General features: G+C 28.2%; 1 protein-coding gene and 1 long non-coding RNA gene across 5 annotated transcripts in view; both read right to left on the bottom strand.

Annotated features, from left to right (window-relative positions):
- Amph (amphiphysin) overlaps positions 1-25,936 on the bottom strand; it is a 58,951-nt gene that overhangs the window by 20,175 nt on the left and 12,840 nt on the right. The window lies entirely within an intron of this gene.
- LOC147657396 (uncharacterized) lies at positions 5,342-6,295 on the bottom strand. Its single transcript, XR_015292587.1, has 2 exons — positions 5,939-6,295; positions 5,342-5,865 (listed from the first exon to the last, which is right to left on the bottom strand). It is a non-coding gene; the product is annotated as an uncharacterized LOC147657396 (long non-coding RNA).

Raw genomic sequence — 25,936 nt, forward strand, 5'->3', positions numbered from 1 at the left:
CGAGTCGATTTTTCGGTTTTTCTTTCTTTCCTTCGTAATAAGAGGTGGATGGATCTCGATAAGTTTGTCTCTCATTTTTCCCAATGAGTGCAATGCATGAAATGTAATAAATCGATCAAAAGCGGCTTGAGTTTAATTTTTTAAAATTAATAACGTCACTTCTAATGTTCGATAGAGTCGATCAGAAAAATCGAATAATAAATCGAAAACTGCGAAACAAATTACTTTGAGATCGCAATGTGGTTGTTATTAGTTTCGAGAGGATTGTAATTTGTTGTAACTATATAAGGTGAACCCTGCGAACCTGTTTGACTGTGATTCTGTGGAGAACAGGATAAGTCGAGAGAGGAAAGAATAAAATTTGTTTGTCTGGGGTTTTGTTTTCGAATGAAATCAAGATTGAACATTTTTCGAGTAGACAGCATATTATTCTACATGCATGTAAAAAATAAAAGATGTAGAATAAATTTTGTTAGCCTTATTGGCTATACTTTTTAAAATAGATAAATCATATTATTTCGCATCTTGAAGAAAGATTATATGATTATAAATTTACAGTAGTATTAATTACTGTGTTCCTTTTCTTTAATTTTCAAAATTTACATTTACACTATTTTAATTATAATACATTTATTAACACTTATAATATTGAATGGCTATTGCGTATGTAATTTATAAAAAGTTTAATATATATTTATGATATATTAATTTAATTATTCGAAAAGAATCTTGTTCAACATTCGAACATTCTTCTCTTGAAAAATTTTATCTCTCTTATCGAATTTAAATAATTTTTGAAAGAAATTTTGATAAAAGTACAATGGTAAATATGTATATACCGAGAGATAAAGAGAGAGAGAGAGAAGAATATATAATTTTTCGATCTAGTTTAGAATTGTCAAGGACGATTCGATTCGATTCAATTGGATGACGTTAAACTTAATTAAATAAAAATTGGATATCAACGTGCGATTAACCTACGGATATTATCTGGGACAAACGTTTCTATCTTCGGTTATTTGTTTATTCTATTATGAATTACATGAGATCAATTCCTATTTTAATTACATTGAAAATAATTTATTAAATGATATTTAATTATTTCGTAACTTTAAGAAACATTTTTCTCTTGTTCCAATGTTATCAATTATAATGTTAATTTAAGAATTACAACAAACATGCTTGTTTGATAAATTGAAAAGAATTTTTTGGTTCACGAATTCGCAAGCTTTATTATATTTAAGCAAATAAGATTATTTTTATCATCATCAAGAGTAAGAGTATCAAAATTATTATATTAAAATTTCATTTTGAATTAAATATCATGGAATGGTATTTACATTTTACATTGATATGAAATATGCGCATCAAAGTCGAAGACGATTAAACGACGATTAAATTTTTTTTTCCCCCTTTTATAAATTTATAGATGCACATGATACGCGAAAAGAAGGTAAAATACTCGCAAGCAAGATATTACGATATTTAACAAGATAAAAATCTTTATTTCAATTTCATTTTTGTTCAAATAAAAATTTAAAATTGGACAAACATCTGCATCTAGTTAAAAAAAAATTTTAATTTTCTCAATCGCAGTCGTATCGTGGGTAATCCAGAGTTAAACTTGGCTAAAACTACTTAACGTGTATATAACCGTTATCTAACATCTTGAGCACTGGACAAGAAAATGTGGGATCACCGAGAAAATTCTTGTAGCCATCGTGTTTTATAAAATGTTTCAAGAAAGAAACTTCCTGACGGTTCCTTTTTTTCTTTTTTTAATGTGATTGTTGCACAATTACGCATTTTTAGAGAACACGTGATTATGATTTTCAAAAAGATAATTATAAAAATAAAAAAATAACATCGAACGAATAACTTTAAGAAATTTATAGATATAAATATTCTTGTAAAATCTTAAAAAACTTATTTTTTACGATTTCTCTAAATTTCCTAGATTAAAACAAAACGTGAAAATAATAAAAATTCGAATAATGCAAGTTTTATTAATGCAATATAATAATAATATATTTAAACAATTTATTTTTTAATAATCACTGATTAAAATTGCATTTCTGGTTCCAAATTCTTACTTTTGCCACACGAATAAACAAATAATTAAAATCCATTTTATCATTTATTAACAATTTTCAAATGCCTCTATATTAATTCCAACTTTTCTTTTTTACCACTGATTAAATTATAATTATTCTTAAAATAATATTTCTCGATATTCCGAGAATAAGATAATTACAAGATAGAATAAAGATTGAAGTTCTTTGAAATTTTATGAAAATCATAAAACGAATTAGAATAAATTCGACTGGTAAAAAGTTTGTAGAAAGAGAGATATGCAAGCAAGTGAACAGCTGTGAGAGGTCGTTATAATCATCATTTTATTCAACTTTTAATCATTGTTAATGATCTCGTTACTAAATCTTAGTAAATCTCATATTTCTACTTTCTCCTCTTCAACGCAAGTTGAAGTTATTTAAAAATTTATGGGAGACGTATGAACTATTTGAGGCGAGTAGAGACTGGCAATGATAACTGTTTTAACCAGTAAATAAATGTACTGCTAAATTTGCGTTATTAAATTTATCGTTTTTCCTTATGAATCATCATTCATATTTATATCTAACACACACGTATCGAGACAGAAGATAAGCTAACGACTTCTATTAAGTTATGAAAATAATATATTGTTTATCGAAATGAGTCATTCTCGAGTTCTCGGATTAATTTTCTTGCTTCCTCTTTCCGATAATGAAAAAAGAAGTAAAAAATTAAAATTTTTTTCACGTATAAAATATTTCATTACTTTATTCATACTCACCTCGCACGTGTTTTCATAATACCGTGTTATTTCATACTGTCTCGATAATAACGTTGAGTTGATTGAAAATTATGAATTTAACTACTAAATCACTGTTGCATAAAAATTAAATGAAAAATCTATTATATTAAAAAGATATATATATGTATATTTTTTTTTTTGAACAAAAGTTAGATTTGCATAAGAAAATTATATTTTACTTACGTCGCCCAATTATTGATACGATCGGGATAAACATTCTTCCTAATCGTTTGTATTAATTATTTAATTTCACCTATAAAATCAATGATTTTTTATTACACAACTCTTATTATAATTTGTATTACAATCTCTATTATATAATTTTTAAATAAAAATTATTTCGTAAAATTTACTATTTTTCACACTTGTGAATACTTAACGTGTATACTTAAAGTCATTATATATTTTAGAAAGATACAAATTTTTTGTCACGGTTTGTTCGGGCGTGTATCCCGTTAGCCAGTTAACATGTGTTATACCAGCGACCGAGGAACGAAATATAAACCCGTTTACGTTAAAAGCTGACCTGCATATGCAATGTCTGTCTTCACTCTTCCACCTTAATTTCCTTTCGTATGGATGGCATTGAAGCAGGTTTTTCTTATTCAATTACGCGATATATTATAAAAGCAAATTGTCCCTTTATTACAATTGGCATTAATTGATCTCGTGCACAAATCAACAATCAAGATAATTAAAATTAAAGGGAAATATTATACAACTAAAATTAATTTTTAAAATTCATTAGATGTCTGAAGTTTAAGAGTTGATCTTTTAAATCAAATATAGCAATTAATAAATTACCTCTAATGAATTTTATTCCTCAAATAATACCTATTAAATGATTTTTTATCTATTTCCTTCACTTAATTATTTTCTATATATTCATTATATTAATAAATTCATTTTTAATTTTAAATTTGATTTAAAATTCAAAAAAACTTCAAAATCTTTAAAAAAATGAAATTGATTATTTATATTTCTTCCTATTATTGTTCTTACCAAAAACTTTTTCATTAATTCATTCCATTGATCAATTCCAATATTTACATCCGTGGATGTGTAATTTTATAATTTATAAATTTTTCTTTATAAAAATAACGATAAAAATATTCCTTTTCCTCTAAGATTCGTGTTAGAAGCTTTTTATTTTCGAGATTTTTTTTTTTTTTATCGAAAGAATACGTGATAAAGAAAAATATGTGAAATATTATTAAAAGTTGTAAACTCGACTTTAAGAGGCCAACAAAAGCGGGAAGAAAAAGGAAAAGAAAAAAGAAATTATAGAAGATAAATAAAAAGTTGGAACAAATTAATGATGATATTAACGAAATTAAAACATATAATGTTTTTAATAAATTTTTTTTAATAAATTATAAAATAGAAATGAAACTAAATAATATTGAAAACATATCAATTATTATAATTATATCTGTTCTTATATCCATTCTCGAGTGTATATAATTAAATAATTTACGTTATAATATTTTTAATTATCACGTTTCCGAATGAATCATCGACAAACAAATGTGATGTAATTATTTTATATATTTTAAAATATTTAAAGAATTTTTTCAAATTTGAAGAATTTAAATATAACTGATCACATAAAAGTATCTAATTATATTAAACAGTTGATACATCTGGGAAAATCAATTCTAAAGATTAGAACAAAAATATCAGTTGAATTATAATTTAATTAAGAAACAATAGAAAACAATTATTTATTTATTATTCAAATCCAAAATATTAATTCCAATCCAATAATTTGTTATTACTTAAATAACTTATTTATTAAAAAATATATGATTCATAGTTTTTGCATTCATTGTTTTATACATATAATTTAATTCAACTAGCGAATAAAAATATTCTCCATTCCTCTGTTTCCTGTATGAATAGAAACATTTTCACTAGAAATGGCTACAAATGATAACAAAGATAATCCATTCTTCCTCCCCCCCACTTTGAGAAGATTCGCGCTTCCACGAGATCTCGTGTCTTCCACGATGATGGCTGATTTTTCAGCGCTCATCGTGGAAGAATGCAACAATGTCGATCGGTGGGAACGTCAGTTCGAGCGAACTTATCGTTTCCAAAATAGATGGTCCTCTTCTTAATTTATTAATAGACGAGCAAGACGACGCGAATCCGCCGTTGCACCGCTATTATTGTGCCATGATGGCCCCATTTCGCCATTTTGTAAGTAGCCACGTATGCACCGGGGCAGAATCATTGCAAAGGTGTTCAAAATTCAAAATTTCTGATATTAAAAATCGAACGACAAGTTTGATCATGCGTATGGATATTTTTCGACGATACGTGAAATATTATATTCGATAAAATATGGCTCCAAATAATTCGAAGGCTCGTTTTTAATGAATAATGAATTAGATAGGCACAATTATGTACAGTTATAATAAAATATCTTTTCATGAGAATAATTGCATACGAATGTATAGAAATGAAATGTGTATAACACCATTAATCGATTAGCTCACTTTTGTATTTTTCCTTTTATAAAAATCATATATCTATTTCTAGCAGTATTTTATGCATCGTCGTAAAAATTAAATTTTTACTTATTAAACTTGTTCTTTTTGAAAATATTAGAGATGGACGTGCAACGATGAGACTGATATTGAATTTGATATAAAAGTTATATAATAAAATTGAAAAATTACGTATCCTTGCTTAAGGATCTACACGAAAATCGAATAATAAAAAGAATATTTCTTATAAATAAATAAGATACTTAACCCATTAATTTCGCTACATTGAACGATAAAATAAGGTTCATATAACGTATTACTGCATCATATTATATCGGAAGTATTACACGAAGGATCACGACTTTTGAAATATCAAAAGGAAGGCCCTTCGCTTATTTCTGACTCAAAGCTCTTGCCACATCTTAACTGTCTTTCTTGTACAGTCTCCGCGTTATTCCTCCCATTATGGAGGCCAATATATCAGCAGGCATAGTTTTAAAAAAACTTTTAGCCTTCCTTTGAAAAAGGAAAACATTAAAATATTATCTTTCGATAAAAATAATTTTCATTTTAAATTATTTATGCTTACGTGCTAGCTATCGTTTGTTTAATTGAATAAATGAAAATAAATGCCACACCATGTTTATGCAAATATATCTTTTGTTACAAGTATAAAAATCATGGTAATGTAATCAAACGTTCGACGCATTTATCTGTCCAATAAACACTTGAAAATTTACTTGCGAAAATCATTATTGTTTCAAATTAATAATTATTTTATTCTCAATCAAACAATGAGTGAATTTTTCTTAATCGAAACAAAAAAAAAAAAACCCTCAACTTCTTTCACACCAACCTAAGTAAAAATCGACCTATTTATCACTTGGCACGGAAGAGCCGCGAGAAGAGCAATCGTGGCTCGTCCCTCGAGCAACAGCTCTTAACTGAAAGTGAGGCACCCTTCCAACGTGTCGTGTACCTAAAGCGTTCTTCTAGAACTTCTTCCAGGCCATCGAGCTTATTGCACGAGAAAATTGGAAAAATCAATTGTTCAAAATTTCTGATGAATAATCTTCTGAGCCAAAGTAATTAACTCGAGAATCGACGATAAATCATCGACGCGAAACTGATCCTCCAGCTTGAACCGTTGAAATTTCTCCCCCCTGCGCGAAGAAAGGAAACGAGAAATTGGAATGTTGGCGCTTGATTCGGACATCAACCTCGGGGCCACCTCGTTTTACACTCGTCGGTCAATCCATTCCTGCGATGCGCACAGCGCCATACAAGTACAGATCCTCGTCGATTGTTTCCCCTTTTATGCTATCATCGAGTCGTGGCATTTTGAGGAAGAAACGCGTGGGTGCGGGGGAAGAGAAAGATGTAAGATAAATGGAGTGGGAAGGAGTGGAATGCCGGGGGAAGAGAAATAGTGACGAATAGAGCGGTAGTTTCGAATTTTCACGAACATTTTTATTCGATGAAGAATAAATTTTATATGGATCGAGAAATTTATCTCGAAAAACGAAAAAAGAATATGATCATTTTTGAAAATATCGGATGCGTTTGGAGAAGATTATATCGTAAGATATCTTGAAAACGAAGTAAAGGTTGTTGACCATTCGATAACTGCAGTATCTGATCGATGACTGATCGTTAAGTGGTTTGGTTATATTCGCAACTATCATTCGTGGGACGAGGCATCGTATTTTTACAATAAATAAACATTCGTTGATTGTGTATAAAGATTCAAATGGAACACCATGTTCATAGGAAGAAGAATGTTTTACACGTATAATAAAACTAAATTGCTTAAAATTCGATTTAAGAATCGAAATAAAATACGAAGAGGACGAGGATTTGTGGTACTATGTATTCATCATACGATGAAAGATATTGAATAAAAAAAACAATAGTTTATTACTTATTTGGCGAACCAATAAATTATTTTTGTAAAAATTCCCAAAGATCAGATAAGAATTCTGAACACGAGCACGATTTGTTTCCTCGAACAGATGACATTCTTTTTGTTCAAGATAAGAACAATATCTTTTACATAAAATATCATATCCATAAAAGAGACGATGTATCTTTGCTTTTACTTTTGCAAATATTGTTGTTACCGTTGAATATGCATATATGATTCACGAAAATATTCGAATGTATTAACAAAAATAAGAAATAAAATAAATTATTGAACACAAGTATTGAGATCGTACGTTTTTTCTGAGAAAATAAAATGGAAATGTTTCAATCCCTTTTTCTTCATATATAACTTTCTTACGAGATGGAACAAAAGTTTAAATATACAAAAAAAATATTCCCAAGGAAGAAAACAGGAAAGAATTGTGGAACTTTGAGGCTACATTTATATACCCCTTCAAAGAAACTTTCCAAAAAGACATTACTGATACCGATATAATTTATTGCACACCAACTTTTATTAAAGCAAAGACTTTTGGGGGTTGATGAATTTCTTCACACAATAATGTTAATCATGTTCATAATACTTTTGTGAACTACTTATATCATATGTGTATACGTGATAAGTGAAAACCTATGAATCCATCTCAAATCCATCTTCTTTTGATTGTTGATGAAACTCAAAGCGTAGCTTTTATCATTGGAAAACGTTTATTTTATTTGAGATATATGTTCAATGATTACAAACGAGACGAAACTTGTTCACACTTTTTCACATTTGATATTATTTTAAATATAATATAGCAATAAAATAGTTCAATTAGTATTCGATTAATTACGAGTTATTATTAAATAATTTTTTGGCTCGCAATTTAACTTGTTGCATTTCTAATTAATCTGATTCACGAACGATAACTTGAAATGAATATTTAAACAAAGAATTTTCGAAGTGAATGGAACAGAACTAGTCGAGTCTGATCAAGTTACGCGGTAACATATTTTCTCCGAATAAGGTGTCGAATTATCGGACAAAGTTATGTCATGGTGAACGAGAGCACGATAGAAAGTGGGGAAAATATAGTGATGCATAACAGGCATATTCCGTGTTACGTGAGATCTCGTGCAATACGAAACTAAAAGCGTAAAAAGAATTGAATAAATTAGAGTTGGAATTAATATAACAGAAAATAACATGCATCTTATTTGATGCAGTTTCCTCTTTTCTTTAATTTCACAATCTTTCTTCCTTATTTTCTTCTTCTCGAATTTCACTTCTACACTTATTTACCAAAGCTTTCCTAATCGAGGATAGTATTATTAGAGTTTACATCAGTTTATATTAAAAGTATTATCCTATTAATAATTGGAAATAAAATATCTACATTGTCGATATTAATACTTACAATTAAAGCAGAATAAAGATAAATCATTTATTTAAATTAATAAATGTTTTGTCATAATTATAGAATGTTTATAAAATTATAAAAATTTTCCATAAATGACTAGAATTTAAAAAGTGCAAATATTCTCTAAACAATTTCTCGTTCCTTCTCGATTAATTCTACTTTTCTAATTCATACCCAAGGTATTTATTAAGGCAGATTCTCATGAAACGTGCTAAAGTATATATATACACGTTACAAAAATTAACCAATCACGAGTTTTAAGTTAAAGTTGGCGTTACATCGAACGCGCCGATTATATTGAAATTTCGATATTTGGATTTGGAAAAGAATCCAAATGTTCGAAATTATCGGCCATATTTGGGAGGAATTACAAGGCAACGATATTCTTGCAGGGGAGCCGCTACATCCGTTCGGTCTCCTTCCTTTCTCACCTCGACCACGAGGGCATCTCGAGTCGGCTGGTCGAGCTAACGGAACCATCCCAGGACGTTTTGTCCATCTTTTCTTTCGTCGAAACCGCCTCTAGAGAGTTGGGTATACCGAAACAGCTGACCGACAAACGGTGATCGGCCTTCCTCGAATACGCAAGTGTATTCGAATAGATTTCCGTTCCTAAATACTTGCCGCGTTTAGTAAAGTAGTTGTAATGCAAATTATTATTGTTATAAAAATGATTCTTCGCTAAATTTTTTAATATAGATCTAACATAGCTAATTCAATTGGGTATACGTAATATTCACGAGATGTACCTCGCATCGAATATTTTTTTTAAGCGTTGTTAAAATAAATTCTTGCAATTTTTACTTCGTCACGAATAAATATTAGTTGAATAATAATATATTTGGAAAAGAAGTTATTCAAAATTTATACGTAATATTTTGTACGTAAGTTAAGTTTAAATATATTTGATTTCAAGATCACTCATCTTCTTCCTCATATAATTACTCATCGAATATATACAAATTTCTATTGTCTCCATACATATCAAACGTTCATCGTAAAGACAATTTGCAAATTGATTGTCGAAAGTTGAAAAATTTACGCGTGTTTAAATTTAAGAGGAAAAGAAGATTGTCACAGAAACCATAAGTCTTCGAACGAATGAACTTTTGCTCGAAGGAAATTCCGAGCATATAACTCTTTTCCAAAACGGTTAACGATTAATAATGGGTCAATGGTGTGTACGGTAAAGGCGTTTATATTGCGCAAGACCTGTAACTTCCCTTATTTACAGCCGAGCCGAGCGTGGTTACGATAAATATATTGGTGAAGTATATATCCAGTCAGACTTCCGCATTCTCTTTAACCCAACCCTGACCGCAAAATTCAAAAAATGAGCTGAACTGTTTCGATGCACAGCACTCGTGACCATCGTTAATAAAGCAGGATATCGGCTTCGTTAACGTCACTTGTGAACTTAGTAACTCGGCTTAATGGTGCCTTGTAGACGTATTCAACCTTCCACAAGATGTTTCAAAGTCTACACACACATATATATATGTATATGTATAATAACTGTTTAACGCTTTAAGTGGAAGTTGCATCGTGGATCAGTGATCGATTCGATTTCGAAATTTTTAATTAATTCGTAACATAATTTGACAGGAAACGTTCATTGTTCACTGCGACTTCCTTCTATCGATACATGATGACCGTTATTAAAACAGAAAGATGGTATACTTTTTTTTAAATCAATCTGTGTCTTAAAAAAGAGGAATTTTTTATTAATAATTGCAAAAATTATTTATAATATTTTTCGAAAATATACCAAAAATAACTATTTGAAAGAAACAAAGAATAAGAACAACGATTTTATACCGTGTGTGATATCTGTTAGAGAGAAGAGACGAAAAGAAGTAAGGAAAGGAATATGTGCACGCGTTGCATCTGAAAGATATCAACTTTTTTTTCGAAAAATAAAGATATAAAATGGTTAATAGATAAATCGCTAGCTTTTATTTTCTTTTCTCCTTTTTTATCTTTTGAACAGATAGTTTCAGTTGGAGAGAAATAGAAGGATTTCGAAATGAATATGTATACGCGTTGCATCTGGAAGAAATCAACTTAATTAAGCAACGAATATAATTTCAACACTATGATGTTCCTGCTAATTATCAATCCGATCTATACTTAAGGACAAGTTTCTCAATTGTTAATAATATTGTAATGAATATGTAAATGAACGATGATTATGCGTAATTAAAATTATACAAATTATACTGTGATTAATAGTTTTATTTTTGATCTTATTTTCTATAGAGACTATATTTTTCTCTGCACAATGATTCTTCCACGTGTACCTGTACTTGTAGAGAATGATGAGATATAATGATCAATGTAATAAAAGAACATTGAGTTTTATTTTACATACACATTTTCTTATTAAAAATTTATTATTCGAATCAGATAATATCAAGACGTTATATATACATTATACCCCATTTAGATTATTGATTTATTGTATGTGTCTTGTGGAAAAGAACCAAAAGAGTAAGTAACATCATATTTGTTAAATAATAAAGAAATAATATAATAAATAAGTTGATTACCTTTGAATAAATTATACAAATTTAAGAAGTTATCGATGGTAAATTTTTATTTGTTTAACTGTGTATTAAAATAAAAGATGTTCGTATGACAGAAACTCAATTGGAATTCAGATAATCAACCTGAATGTATTAAAATTTCGTTCATATAAATCCACATAAAGTACATTTGCATGCCACGTTTCACTATTTAAGGCAAATTACAAGAACAATTTAAAATTGACATCATTTTCAGATTTTTTTTTAACTTTTTTTTTTTGTGATCTAGAATAGATAAAACAATCTGTACAAGTTTCTGCACAACTGTAAATTGTTTCCAGTTTCTCCTCTAAACATTGAATTACCTTCATAGCTCTATTTTATTCCATAATTAGTTGGATGAAAATCGAAGGTACGAACCATGACCTATCTTACCATTCTATTTCCCATTTCTAACTTTTCTGAACAAATCTGGCATTTCCCCAGTTACAAATCTGTTTCAAGCTCCGTCAATATCTGTGTCACGTGCTGCGAATAAAATTAACGAAACGTATCCATTGTAACTTCGCAAGCTTTGAATTTATCATGGCAAAGTTCATTTTACATTTTAATTATTAAATTTATTTTATACGTTGAATAAAACTTTGTATTTAATATATTCGAATAATTTATCAAACAAAATTAAATTTCTCAATTTTTATTAATTTAATAATTAATGTTAGGCACTATTAAAAATTAATCGAAATTAATTAATTGAACAACGAGATCGAGTAAATAAATTCGATTGAAACGCGAGGAAGAAAAAAATCAATGTTCCAAAATTCCATCTCGAATATACCGACTAAATTATTTCATTTCTAGATTTATTCCACGTTACGTAATGTCCCCCCATTCTTCTGAATGAATGGCGGCTCGAACGGCTTCTAGGAATGTGATTTCAACAATGAAAATCATGGGTGGTGTTTCTTGCACGATATCCTTGTAAATAACGGCCGTCCGTGTTGAATTATACCACAGATTCAATAGAGGGTATTTGAAATGTACAATCTCGTATAACAATAGTAATTATATATTCCAGTCTCGTTTAATTGATTCCATCAACATCTGTGTCCAAACATCAAACAACACCGAGGAAAATTGAATTGCGAGTTAAACGGTAGGAAAACTATTTCTTATCTTCTTATGTATCTTTAATATATTCTACTAATTTCTTCATTATATTAGAGAATGCTGCTCTTCATTTATCTGATGATTACGAGTAAAAATATAGTTTAACAATTTCGTACAATCAAAATTTTCGTGTAATACGAATATAAAATTGAATTTTTTGAAATATTTTTGTACTAATTTGAAAACGACATTATTCGATCGAAAATAATTTAATCAATCATTTTGAGAAAGAAAAAAAAAAAAACAAATATTATTTGTCGAAACTTGTGAAATTTTTATGAAAGCAAAATATCTTTGTGAATTATACACGTGTATATATGAGACGAACGATAAAATATGAGATGCATTATATAATTTATTTGAACAATCTATATGAAATGAACAAAACTCGCGTATCTCATTACGTCATCGTAACATTATTTGTCCAATATTTAACACCCACATAAGATTAGATAAGAGTTTATTTACCGAATCATTACTTGATTTATTACCTTTACGAGAAATCTTGGCAAAGATATTCTGCACACCAACGATGACAAGATAAAACAGCTTCTTTTAATCCATATAACACTCGTTATTAACCGATACGACACTTAAACTTTTCTGTTTATTTTCAATAGATAATTCGCACACGATCGACATGTTACTTCGCACTGTCTAGTTGGTTAGGGGAAAAAATTAAATCACCAGATGATAGAGGGAGCTAAAAACTGAATTTCACGATCGAGTGTCAATGGCTTGCAGTTGGGAGAACTGGAAGTCGTGTATGGTGAGAAATTAAATGGAAATCGGAATGACGTACCTGCGTGTTTGGAATATATGAACATGTTCTATAGTTGAAACAATGATCGAACAGTGGACAATTGAGGAAGAAAGGAGTGGCTCGTATAAAGCGTATTTGCGACATTGTGTTACCCTGCTACGTGTAAAACGTCATTTTCTCGGATAAATTTTTAAAATTTTAAAATTTAAATTACAAATGACGTTTTTCGTAAAGAAGATACGGAATATGAGACAAGATAAAAATACGAAACATTGAACTTTTGATATACATATAATAGGACAATTATCTGAATGAATACACAACACATACATTAGCATATCTAAATAAAATATGGGGGCGTATCTAAAAATGAGTAATTTATTTTTTATAATGCATTTCTCTTGAGATTTCAATATATTTTTATATAATTGATTCTATATTTGAAATTTGTTTAATTTGTTTTCTAATGTATTTATAAATTTGGTTTTTTTCTTTCCTAAAATAATTTCTTTATTATTCGAAAAGATTTATTTTTCAATTAATTCGGTTAATTTATATTTTATTATATATAATCATTGACCATTGAATAATTAAAATTTAAATAACATGAAGATTATAATGATTTTTCGTATACAACAATAATTATCGTTCATTAATGCTTTATGTTCAAATATCTTATAATAACGTTTCCAAAACATCATCAGTTTATACTTAATAAAGATATCAAGTTTTCATCGTAAATTTTATTGTATTTTACATAAATAAATCTAATCGAAAATATCGATGGTGCTAAATATATTTTCATCTCTTTAAAATTTCATTTCGATTGATTTATGATACAGTTTTGAACGAAATATTTCTCGATCGAAAGATTTTCAATTAAAGGCAAGAAATTAATAAACGTTTCTTATTTTTACGTACTTATAAGAAATTTTTAAGCGTGCATATTTAGATAGAATTTTTTCTAGTGACTTTTAAAGAATAAGTTATTACGTAATAAGTTATATTCTTAGTTATTCAGAATACTAATTGGAACTTAAAATATATTGACTATTCTTAGTAACTCGTAGTTTCAGAATATTAATTGAAATTTGAAATACGTTAAGATATTATTCTTGATTGTGATAAATTGAAATATAACACAAGATGCTTGAAATTTATTAATAAGTAATGAATGTCAATCACTTGTTTAGATGCTAAAAATTTGAAGATGAAAATTTCTGTGATATTTTTCCAACATCAAAAATTAATTTTAGATACATATGTAAAAAGAAATTAGATAAAAATTAAAATTTAAAATTCAAAAATTCTTTGAACGATGTTTTACAATTTTAAATTATTTTCAATTTGATTGATTTCTAAAATAGTAAAAAAAAAAAAAAAAAAAATCAGTGATAAAGAAATAAGAATAAAATTTCATAATCTGGTATTTTCCTACATTAAAAAGATAAGATTTTACGTTATTGTAAAACAACATTACTTTCTACTTCTTTGCAAATTCTTTCTTTTCACATGCATTTCACTTATTTGCTCACAATATCTATCTAATTGTATGTAATTGTAAACAATGTAATTATAGAAAATATTAATGAATATAAGTTTCAAATGATTATTAAATAGTATTTCCTATGAATAAAAGATTAATTCAACATATTCCAATATTTTATCGTGGAAAACTTGATGCATGTACTTATATACTTATATTATTTTGAAAGATTGACTCGTATCTACCGCAATTAATTATTACATCAAGCAATATATTTTTATTTAAACATTCGATTCGAAGAATTTTGTTTTACGCATCGTATCTTATAATAGAAAATGACATAATTGAAAAACATTTTTTTTTAAAGTGCACATTCTTTGTAAGAATAGAAAACACAGAGTTCCATTATACATTTTGGACATAAACATAATTTTGTCCATTTATTCGTAGCTTCATTTTTGGGAAAATAAATTTTCACAATATAATGTTAATTAATAAATTTAAATTTCATTCAAACTGAGTGTTTCTATTATATATATTTATTAAAAAATTTTAAACATTTCTAAATTTTCCTATTATTCTTTTTCTTACGCCATAAATAGGAAAAAGAAAGAATTTTATTTTAATTAAATAATTAAAATATAATATTTATTTAAATGTATAGTGACAAAATTGCTCTGAGAAAAAATTACTGAGGAATATAAAATGGAATGAGATAGAAAAAATTTTATTATTGCAACATAATCTTTACGTGTATATATAGGCTGCAATTATGACATTAATAAAAATAAGATAGAATATAATAACGCACACAATTAAAAGCACAGGTATCCGCCAACGTGTATGCTAATTGATAGAGTATTAGATGGTCACCATATATAGATACGACGGAATCACTGTGACAACGCCGTGGAAGACGTACTTATTTGGAATTCAAATTGTGGAAGAATATATTCTATCACCTCGTAACAATTTACTCGTTGAAAATAATATTTTTCTCAAAATTTATTGATATGAATATTAGAATACAAAAAAGTATTAATATCGCTATTATTAACAATGTCGTATAATGATAATATGATTATTTAATTAAAACTTGTAATTTAAATTTTTAGAATTCTTTCAATCTAACCGTTTCAGCAAAATCTATCAGTAATTTCTTTTATAAATTTATGAGAAATTCTAAAAATGGCTCATCATAACGCACAATTTGTATTAAAATTATAAAATACTGTTCAAGTAGTATTCAGCTAGCTTCGAGTTAAATTGAAACAAATATTTAATAGATAATTTAATTACTAAATTTTGAATGGATTTGCAATGGTTTGTAAGATTAAATACACTTCATGTTATATACAACAACTTAATAAATTCGTTTCCTCCTCAATTAGGACCTAACCAAAGAATATTCGAATGCTTGTTACAGAAATTTTAAACAACAAGTATATGTTAAATTTTTCAAATCGATATATTATACAATCGCAATAAGATATCGAAAATATCAAAATTACGTGTATAAAATTTGAAGCGAATTGGACGATATATTATATTATATAAACGAGTGATTTTAAGTAAACAAGTTGGCATTTTGAGAATGCGAGGATTGATATAAAAATTAAATTCGTATACATTACGCATCAAAGGTTAATATTAATTAGACATCGATGCGTCTTCCTATCGAATAAACGTGTTCAACGTTTCTCAGCGAACGTTATAATATAACGTTATGCAATATCGTGTCTCCCGTGATGAATAAAACCCTAGCAATGAGTCACTGCCTCGTGTGTTCACTTATGCGCATTATTGTGCGCAACGAGAGAGAGAGAGAGAGAGAGAGAGAGTTATATAGATTTTCGTAGAACGATATTCGTGAAAAGTAACGAACAAGTGTCTATTATGATCGTAGCGGTCGTCAACATTGGCAGAGCGTGAATAGAGCGTGAGTGATACCGGCGGAACAATACGCGACGACGACAACTCTATCACAACATGGACATTAGTCCTTGACAGTAAATAATGTTGTGCCCGATAATAGATAAGAGTCAATTTAGCGTCTCTATTGAAGAGTGAATTGGAACAATTTGTTCAACGCTTTTGTTCGAATACTTATAAAAGCGTTCAACATAATGATGGTAATTTATTAATAATTACGTATTAGTCGAACGATCAGTCGAAATTTCAGCAACTCGTGGAAATAAATTTTTCGAACGTATACATGTGCGTGTAAAATTAAACTTTACGTAAGAATAATACGAAAGGGAAAAATATTTTCACGTTGGAATACACGATTAATATTTTTTATTTTAAATTTAATCGTATAAAACGAAATAAATCAAGCACACTTGTGCAATCTTTATGTATAGGTGTAATTTTTACGTACATGGTATTTGATAAATATACGTAGATACAATTAAACAGGAAGAAAGATATTTTACAGGATAAATAAAATTTCACATTTTCATGTATTGATGTGCGTACGTACGTTGATCGTACGTACATAATTCACGAGGATCTGATAGTATAAGAAATTTTACTTGATTTTATATTTTATCGTACGTACTTAATTTGTAAATAAATCTTATTTTATATAACGCAATTTAAATCTAACTTAAAAATTTTGCAACTATTTTTTTGATTTAGCTTCCAGAGAATTAAATTATTTTATTTTGTGAAGGCCAACTTAATTAGAATGTTTCGAATAAACACACAACTAGTTGAGCCACGAGCAATGTGAAATGGAGATTATGGCTATATGAAATTCTATATTCTCGTATAGCAACAAGGTTATGTTTGTATTAAATATGCCATGGACAAATATTTAAAAAAAAATTCGAACGTAATTTAATAAAATAAAAATTTGGCGGGGAAATCGGGTATTAAATTATCATTATTTAAAATTAACTTAAAAAGTGTTATAAAACAATGATGTATTGTCATTACGATATTCATTGTAAACACAAAATACTATAGTTGTACGAACGAATTATTATATTTCGTTAGATTACTCGTTTTTTGCGATCATCTTGTCATGCTATAATACGATAATAATGAAGTCGTAGTAGTGGTAGTTCATGATTTCCCACGAGTCACTAAAGCGAATTTAAAATTCTATGAAATATATATGTTATACAATATTCGTAGAAGATTTATGGAGAATCGATTCTAGGGGTCAAGACAAGACATAAAAATTGATATATATATATATAAAATAATAAGTCGAAGCTTATTTAGTCAAGTTATATAAGAAATTGAATTTTCCATTAGATGAAGCGAGATCAGAAGAGAGAAGTGAGACAGAGTGATATGATAGAGAAGCCATTTTCATCTAACGTAAATTTAAATTGCTTATAACTTAATAAATTGGCCTTAGCCTCAACTGATATCTCTGTTTATTAATTTTTACGCTTGTTTCGACCTTCCACGAAAAATGTCCCACGAATGTATTAAAACAGTAATAATATTATTATATATAAATATATGCATAGTTTATTAATAGCTATTATAATATTATTTTATATAATACTTATTTTAATCTTATATATTATTTGTTATTTCATTTAAATGAATTAACTTTTTACCAAAGATACTAATTTACGTGGTAAAAAAAGAAGGATTATTTGACAGAATTTTAACAATACTTCTTCTTTTTTTTTTTTTTAGTACTATTTTTAACTCAAAAGAAAAAAACAATGCTACGAAATGTGAAATACTGAAATAGCAAGGCGAATATATCGGTGACCCAGTAGTTACGTAACGTCTTATAACAAGTGAAACTTTCAATATGAATATCTACGTTGTACAAAGATTTATTTACCTCTGTTTATTGCGTTTGACAATGAACAAAAGAAAATTTTCTATCAAAATTACGTTTTCATCATTTTCAAACTTTTTAATTGTAAATCTCATCGTTCCTTAAATTTTTAAAATTACGATGGGAATAAAGTAAAGAAATTTTCAAGAAAATTGATTACGTCGTTAAAATCTGTTGTATTAATTTTAAAAAATTATTAATTTCGTAAAAAATTCCTATTCTTTGAAAGCTAAGTGAAATTATATCATATATTGGCAAACAATTTTGAATTGATCAATGAAAATTTAAATTACTATTTTCATTGATAACATAAATAAATATATAAAATATTCTTTTGCCCTAAAGAAATTATTTATGTACACATAGAAAAATTGTATGTGTTATATGTTCTTTATATATCCTTTATTCGAAAATAAATTTTTAGAAATCTTTCTTACATAAAGAGATATAAAAAAATATAAACAATTCTATTCTTTCTGGAAACGTGTTTCACCAATAATTACGAAGAAAAAAGTTATATAAACTTAATGTCTTGATTCTGATGAATCATACGTTTTAAGTATCGAAAATAGTTCTTAATGAAAGATTGAAACTTGCTCTCTGTTTAACAAAATTGTATCAAGTATCTGTGCATAATTTAAGAAAAAGAATTGAAATAACATTTTAAACTTGCAATATAGAAAAAGAATGCAAATCATTATTTAATATATATAAAAAATACATATATTAATGAAATTCTGATTCTAAAATGCAAAATTGTATTACGAGTACAATTAACTGCATCTGAAGATATTGTTTCATTCAAAAGAAAATATTAATTTTAAATAAATAATACAGATTCCAGTTTTGAATATATGTTTTAAATATATACGCCATATTTAAAAACAATACCGCGAAACTCTTCATCAAAATAAGAAAAATAAAGATTTTTTATTTAAAAAAAAAAACACCATTTACCACTCGTTTTAAATTTTTCCTTCCCTCCTGTCTTTCTCGAAATAACCGTACAATTAATCAATATTCTCGAGCACAATGTATAAATAACAAATAAGATACGACAAATGATGTCTTACAATATTTATATTTTGCAAAACGGTGATCAATCAAAGACAATTTGTAAGCTTCTTTCTTACAAGAAAGCTCTTCAATTAAAATGATTAAAAATTACATTAAGTACGTCAGATGTTAAAATTTTCGTGCAAATCCTTTTCTACATTTTTTCCTATCTTTAAACGTTTGAGAAGTAGTCTGTATGGGTCCTTAACGTACCCCATAGTCTCCAGTGCTCCACACTGATCAAGTAAAATTGCCGTGACGACGTGCCGTAATCGGGTGGCAACCGCAACGAAGGTCAATTCAATTATGCGCTTATCCGCAGGACAAATTATCCGCACCTATCTCTCCGCAAACACATCTATTTTAAAGTTTTTCGTAACGAAACATAATACATTGTGTATTATACTTCGAGTTAAACGGAATTAATACTTGTTCCCTCGATACGTATATGTCTGTGGTAAAGACGTATTAAGATGTAATACTTTTATCTTTATCGATCCTTATCTCAAAAAGTTGAAATAACAAAATTAAAATAAAACACGATCGGAGGGACAAAGAGGAAAAGGAATTATACATGTAGAGAAGATTAATTCTTCATGTTCTTTTTCTTTATATCGTTTCTAATAGTAATCGATGGATAGAAACGAAATATTCTGGTTTTATATTGGTTTAAAAATTATATTTGAAATTTGATGCTCTTAGCGGAGAAATACTTATGAGTTTAAGTTAGGTTAGGTCAGTTAGATTAGATTATCGACGTTGCATTGGCGCTGGGTTGGGTTGGAATTATTATTTAAATAATAATAATAAAAGTAATAAAAGTAATTAATATTTTACAAGGAATAACGAAAGAAGTTAGTTTTGATATTGATGAATTTTGAGATTATGGCATCAAAATGATTTAATGACTTGATCTAAAACTTTTATTGTATTTTTTAATAGAATTCAAGGGACAAGAAATGAACAATTAAGTTAGGTTAGGTTAAATAATTTTTTAAATAGATGAAATAGACTCGAAGCTGTTATATTTTATTTCTATTCGTCGAAAATATAAAAAATTTTAGAAAAAATAAAAAAAAAATACACAATATCTTAAATTAAAATCTTATAAGTTCGAGATAATTTCCAAATCTATAAACTAAGAAACTAAGAAAATTAAAAATTCTACAACGAATGTAAAAAAAATTGATTATGATCATCGTATCGCATCAAGCAAGAAAAAAGAAAAAAGTCAATTCTATTTCATTGTAAATTTAAATTCTCAAGATGAAATGTATCGCATATTTTCGCACGCAACTCCTAAGTGAAAGTATAATAACGAGGAAAAGATTTTTACCGTAACAGATATCCTTCCAGATAAGTATTATATCGTATACATAATTTATAATCGCGCTAATTCGTGACTAGAAGAAATAATTTCTCCTTGTATTTCGCGTACTTTCATTTCTCCGTGTTTCCTATCAACTTTTCTTTCGAATTACCTTTTTCTTCTTCCTTTTTCGATACGATTGTCCTTCCTATTTTATTTTTGTATTTTCTTATCGATTTTACACGACCACGGAAACAAGTTAATTACCATTAAAATTAATTTTGCGCATCAAGATGCGAACAAAACAAGCGCGACTCGATTTTTTTTTAATTGGATGCAATTAAATTCTGTAGAGATAGATTTAGAAACAAACTTTATTCATCGATCCAAACTGATAAATTAAACGACTTGTATTTCCTTAAATGTTCGTCCGAGTGAAAGGCACTTCCGAGTTTCAACAACTTGTCAGATTGGAATATTTTGTGGCGTAATATCTTCCAAGCAATTTTATGGAACGTGAGTATTAGAACTTTTTAATGATTCAATATTCTGAATAAAGTTATTCTATATTGGTATTCTATCCTATGTCTTAGAAGAGACAATGAAGAAATTAATTTAATTGATAACGTGATCCATTATAACGATTTTTATAATTTAAATTTTTTGAAAATATTATTTTTCATACACCATTGAATTGCTTATTTGAGATAAGATATCTGAGAAATTTCGAGAACTTGAAATGTTTCGAAACTCGAGAAGTTTTATTTTTGTGAAATTTTTGAAAGTCGAGTAAATAATAATTATGAGTTTGAAAATTTTCAGAGATCAAAATTTGTCAAGATTTTTTAATTTTTGATAAAAATAAAAAAAAATTAAAAGAAATCAACTTTTCATCCATCTAATTCCTATTACATTTCGATTAAAACAACAATAATACGTTAATTATATTAAATTAGGTTAGGTTAAATTTATTCATCGTAGGAAAACGCCTGGACAATTACATGATCAAAATTTATGCGCATATTTCGTCCAAATCTTGGCAGAATTACATCTCTACACAATACATTCCACGCATTTCTTTGGATCGCTGGATAAGAATTCAAACCCACCTAACCTTAATTTATTTTCAGTTCAAGCTAGTGGAATCACGTTTGAAAAAAATTCCAACATTGCTCGAACGTGTTTAACCAATATACCGGTGGTTAGCTACTTGGAAACGTGCGAATTTCTACCAAATACTCGAAATGAGAAAATTATGGGAAACCGCTATTACAGGGAAGGAAAATAACTATTCTATTTATCACTTAACGAGATCATAATGGAATTATAAATCTTCGTTCAGTCGCGTGACTTCTTCCACCGTGAAAATGATTAATACGTCCGGGCTAACGCGTATCTGTTCCTTCTGAGCATGCGCACGTGCAAACTTGCGAATATTTAGCTGACGTAAATTAAATTCGCGTCTCGCAACGACGCAAGATCTCAGATTTCATCGGAAGGTTTTAAGTTCAACTAGACTCTGCTTCTTCTTGGCCTCGAGATTTTTTTTTTTTTCCCCTTTTCCTCTTGCCCACCATGATTTCTGGAGCACATCTTGCCGCTTTATTCTTTATTCCATTGCAGTTATCATAAGAGCTTTTTACCCGAGAGGAAATTGTAGATTGATGTAGGCAGAGAAAGTGAATTAAATGTTACCGACCGATTCAATGAACGAGATTTTTATTGAAGGAAATAAATCGTTGTTACTATTATGATTAATCCGAATGAATCAAATCAATCGTTAATTCTTTCGTTTTAATATCTCCATTTTTTCACATTGAATCTTTGTCTCGTAAATAGGGAAATGTTGAAGGTAAAATTGGCTATCTTCGTGCAATGAAAAATTCGACTTTTTGGATCTCGAAGAATCGAGAAATAAGAATACTCTTTTTTTAAAAAAACTATTTGGTTCAAGGGAAACAAGATTGGCTGAAAGTATATTCAAGTATATACTCTTTCACTTTATGAATATAAGTGAAAAAAGAAAAAAAAAAAAATGAAATATCAAAAAAGTTTAATTATAAAATCTTTCCTTCCATTGTTTCAAGATTAGGAAAAAGATTATTTCAATTGATTTTAATATAGCTTATTAATTAAATTAAAATAATATACTAAAATAAATAACAAATAAAAATAAAAGAAAATAATATAGTCAGCTTATTTTCAAAAAAATGTATAAAAATTATTATAATTCAATTGATTAAGAGACAAAAATCAAAAATAAAAATCCCATTGTCTCGACATTAATGCAAATTTTATAAGATCAGCTGTGACATGAAAGCAAACTGATTACCCATTTTCGCAAGTAAATTAGTAAATATTAAATGCTTACATTTCAACATGCAATAAAAAATCAAATAAAACGTCAAAATATTACGTAAAAATTACAAACTATAGTTCAATATTTATAATGATTATAATGATTAAATTTCTTTGAATATTTTCTCCTTTATGCTTGATCTCATATTGCAATACCATTGCTTATTGCAGCTCTCATACTATTACAACAATAAGATTCTATCCTCTAATATTCTCCAAAGATAGAAAATTAAGAGGCATATATTTGTTAATACAAAAATGATTTATTACTTGTACCTTTTCAATTTTCAAAGATTTAAAATTTCATCTTAAAATCGTAATTTTTGCAACGAGATACATTGAAGCGTGTGAAAAGAGGAAAGAAATTTAAACGCGTTAAGCGTCGCGACAAATGAAAAAGAAGGGAAAGGATCGATCACGCAGGAATCAAATAAACGAAGTAGAGAATTCTTAAATTCGGTATGCGACGATGATAATTTGACGGAAGTGTTAATTAAGTATCATAAGTAAAACCAGACAGCGTGTTGATCTCAATTTTGAAACATTCCCCGAGATATCTGATCACACCTGGTTCACCCTGAGACAGAGAACCAGGACAGAGAGATAAATCGGTTGTGTGCCACGCAATCACGGGCAGTGCAATGTAACATGGCCAAACGTGGAGAAATGCAACGCTCGAAAGAAACACGCCTTTTAATGAAACAGTGTTCCGAACAGATATCCAATAATCTGTCTCCGCGCGAAAAGTCCTTCTTTCTTTCAACGATCTGAAAATCATGGCCCTTTGTTCCTCGTTCGAGGAGCCATCGAACGTGATGGATAGATGAATTGATCTTTGAAAAATTTGAACGTACTAAGAGTATCTGGATACTTATATGTTTATTTTTGATAGAACGATATATCTGTTTTAAGGAAAGAATGTTCCTACGAAAGTTATTCGGTATAAAGAGACATTTTAATTTTTTTAAATATAATTATATTTTTGAAATATAATTTCAAACAATAGATTGGTATTTAACTGTTCATATTGAAAAATCATTAGTTCATTGGAAAATGTTATAACTCATGAAATTTGCAAAACTGTATGAAAAACGAAAAGATCCTATCGTTCCTTGTGACATCGTGTAGAAAATTATTATTTGCAATAATTTTATTATTGATTAATATTACATTTGTGCGTGTGATAGAATATTGTTATATTATAAAATTAATTTGAGAAACTGGATCTTTTTTCTCAAAATTTTCAGATAATTAGATCAAAATATGTAGAGCGTTGATATATGATATATGATCATTGAAGATATTGAATAAAATATTTATTTATCAAATTATCATTTAATTTTACACCAGACGAAGCGAAACGAAGATACAACTACTTCATCCTCTTTTTGTCTCGCCTCATTTAATTGAATTACTTGCATCTTGATAAATAAGCCGACCGATTTCTACATACCAATTCTATCTTCAGATTCTAGATATTACCTAGAATCTCGAACTCTTCCATAAATATATTAACATCTAAATCTACAGTATAAATTACCTAATTCTCGAATAAAACAAGACCTGCACCGATAAGATTCAGGTTATTAGATATTGCCGTTAAATTTTGCAATTTGCAGATAATTTTAATCGTTTCTCTATCGATCCCCCGTTAGAAGGATATTAAGAAGATAATAAACCGTGTCATCTCTATCTCGATTCAATTTATCCTCAACTCTTTTACGCGTTAAAAATAAAATTCATTAATTCACAACTCGATCAAACTTATGTCCAACACACTTGTGAACATATACGCATACGTTTAATTACAATGTTTCACAGTTAGATCTAGTTCTCGTTCTGGGACAAGGTGGCGCCAACCAGCGGGGAGAAAGACGCGACACGTAAAACTGTTTAAACGGCTGTCCAGATCCGCGTACCAGATTATTCCGAGAAATTTAATTAAATCCTTCGCGCTGTAACAACGTGAGAATGACTGGGCCGACAATAGCGGCAATTGCACCTTGGGTTCCGGGGCATACCGTCGAGACACGAAGAATAATGATTTGGCCAGGAAAACTCTTTCTAAATCTGTACCCAGCCATCGACCCTGTTCGAAATCTGCGAAAGCTTCGTATCTGTGCAAACCGTATATCAGGACAAGACACCGGCTGCCTATTTCTGTAAACTAACTCTTTTTCAAATCGCGCGGGCATCCGCCATCTTTTCCGCCATATTGAAAACGTTTATCGCTCGCGTCCCCTTGGAAATGTTAAATTATTTAACATTCGCTTCATTTTTTTTTTTGATGATCTTAAAAAAATTTAAGATTTAAAAAATATTGCTAAAACTTCGAAGAAAAGTATAATAATAAACAAATAGAATGATTTTTACTATAAATATATAATACGAATTAATTAAAAAGTGAATTAATTAAAAATATCGTTTTTGTATTGGCTAAAAAAAGAACTTGTATGTATCATTATGTTTGAAATTTGAATTTTGTTTGTTTATACGAAGATATAGAATAAAATTAAGAGAAGGAATGATACTGGACTTTCAAATTTAATAAATAATTCCGATTAATTTATGAATTGAAAAAGTGTAAATTTAAAATTTTAACTAGGTATTTTTGTAAGAAATAAACGTAAAATTTATTGAATACGATACGACTATTGAAAAGCATGAAGTATGAACGTTTAAGAGAATAGTTTGAAATAAAATCTATTTTAAAAATTGCATATTTACTTTTCTTCCCGTAATTTTTAAACTGTTTAAAAAGTTTCATTGAAGAAGATATTTTA

The sequence above is a fragment of the Apis florea genome, unplaced genomic scaffold (assembly GCF_048593485.1).
Source record: "Apis florea isolate Af1SG1 unplaced genomic scaffold, ASM4859348v1 contig_3170_pilon, whole genome shotgun sequence".
NCBI classification, from domain to species: Eukaryota; Metazoa; Arthropoda; class Insecta; order Hymenoptera; family Apidae; genus Apis; species Apis florea.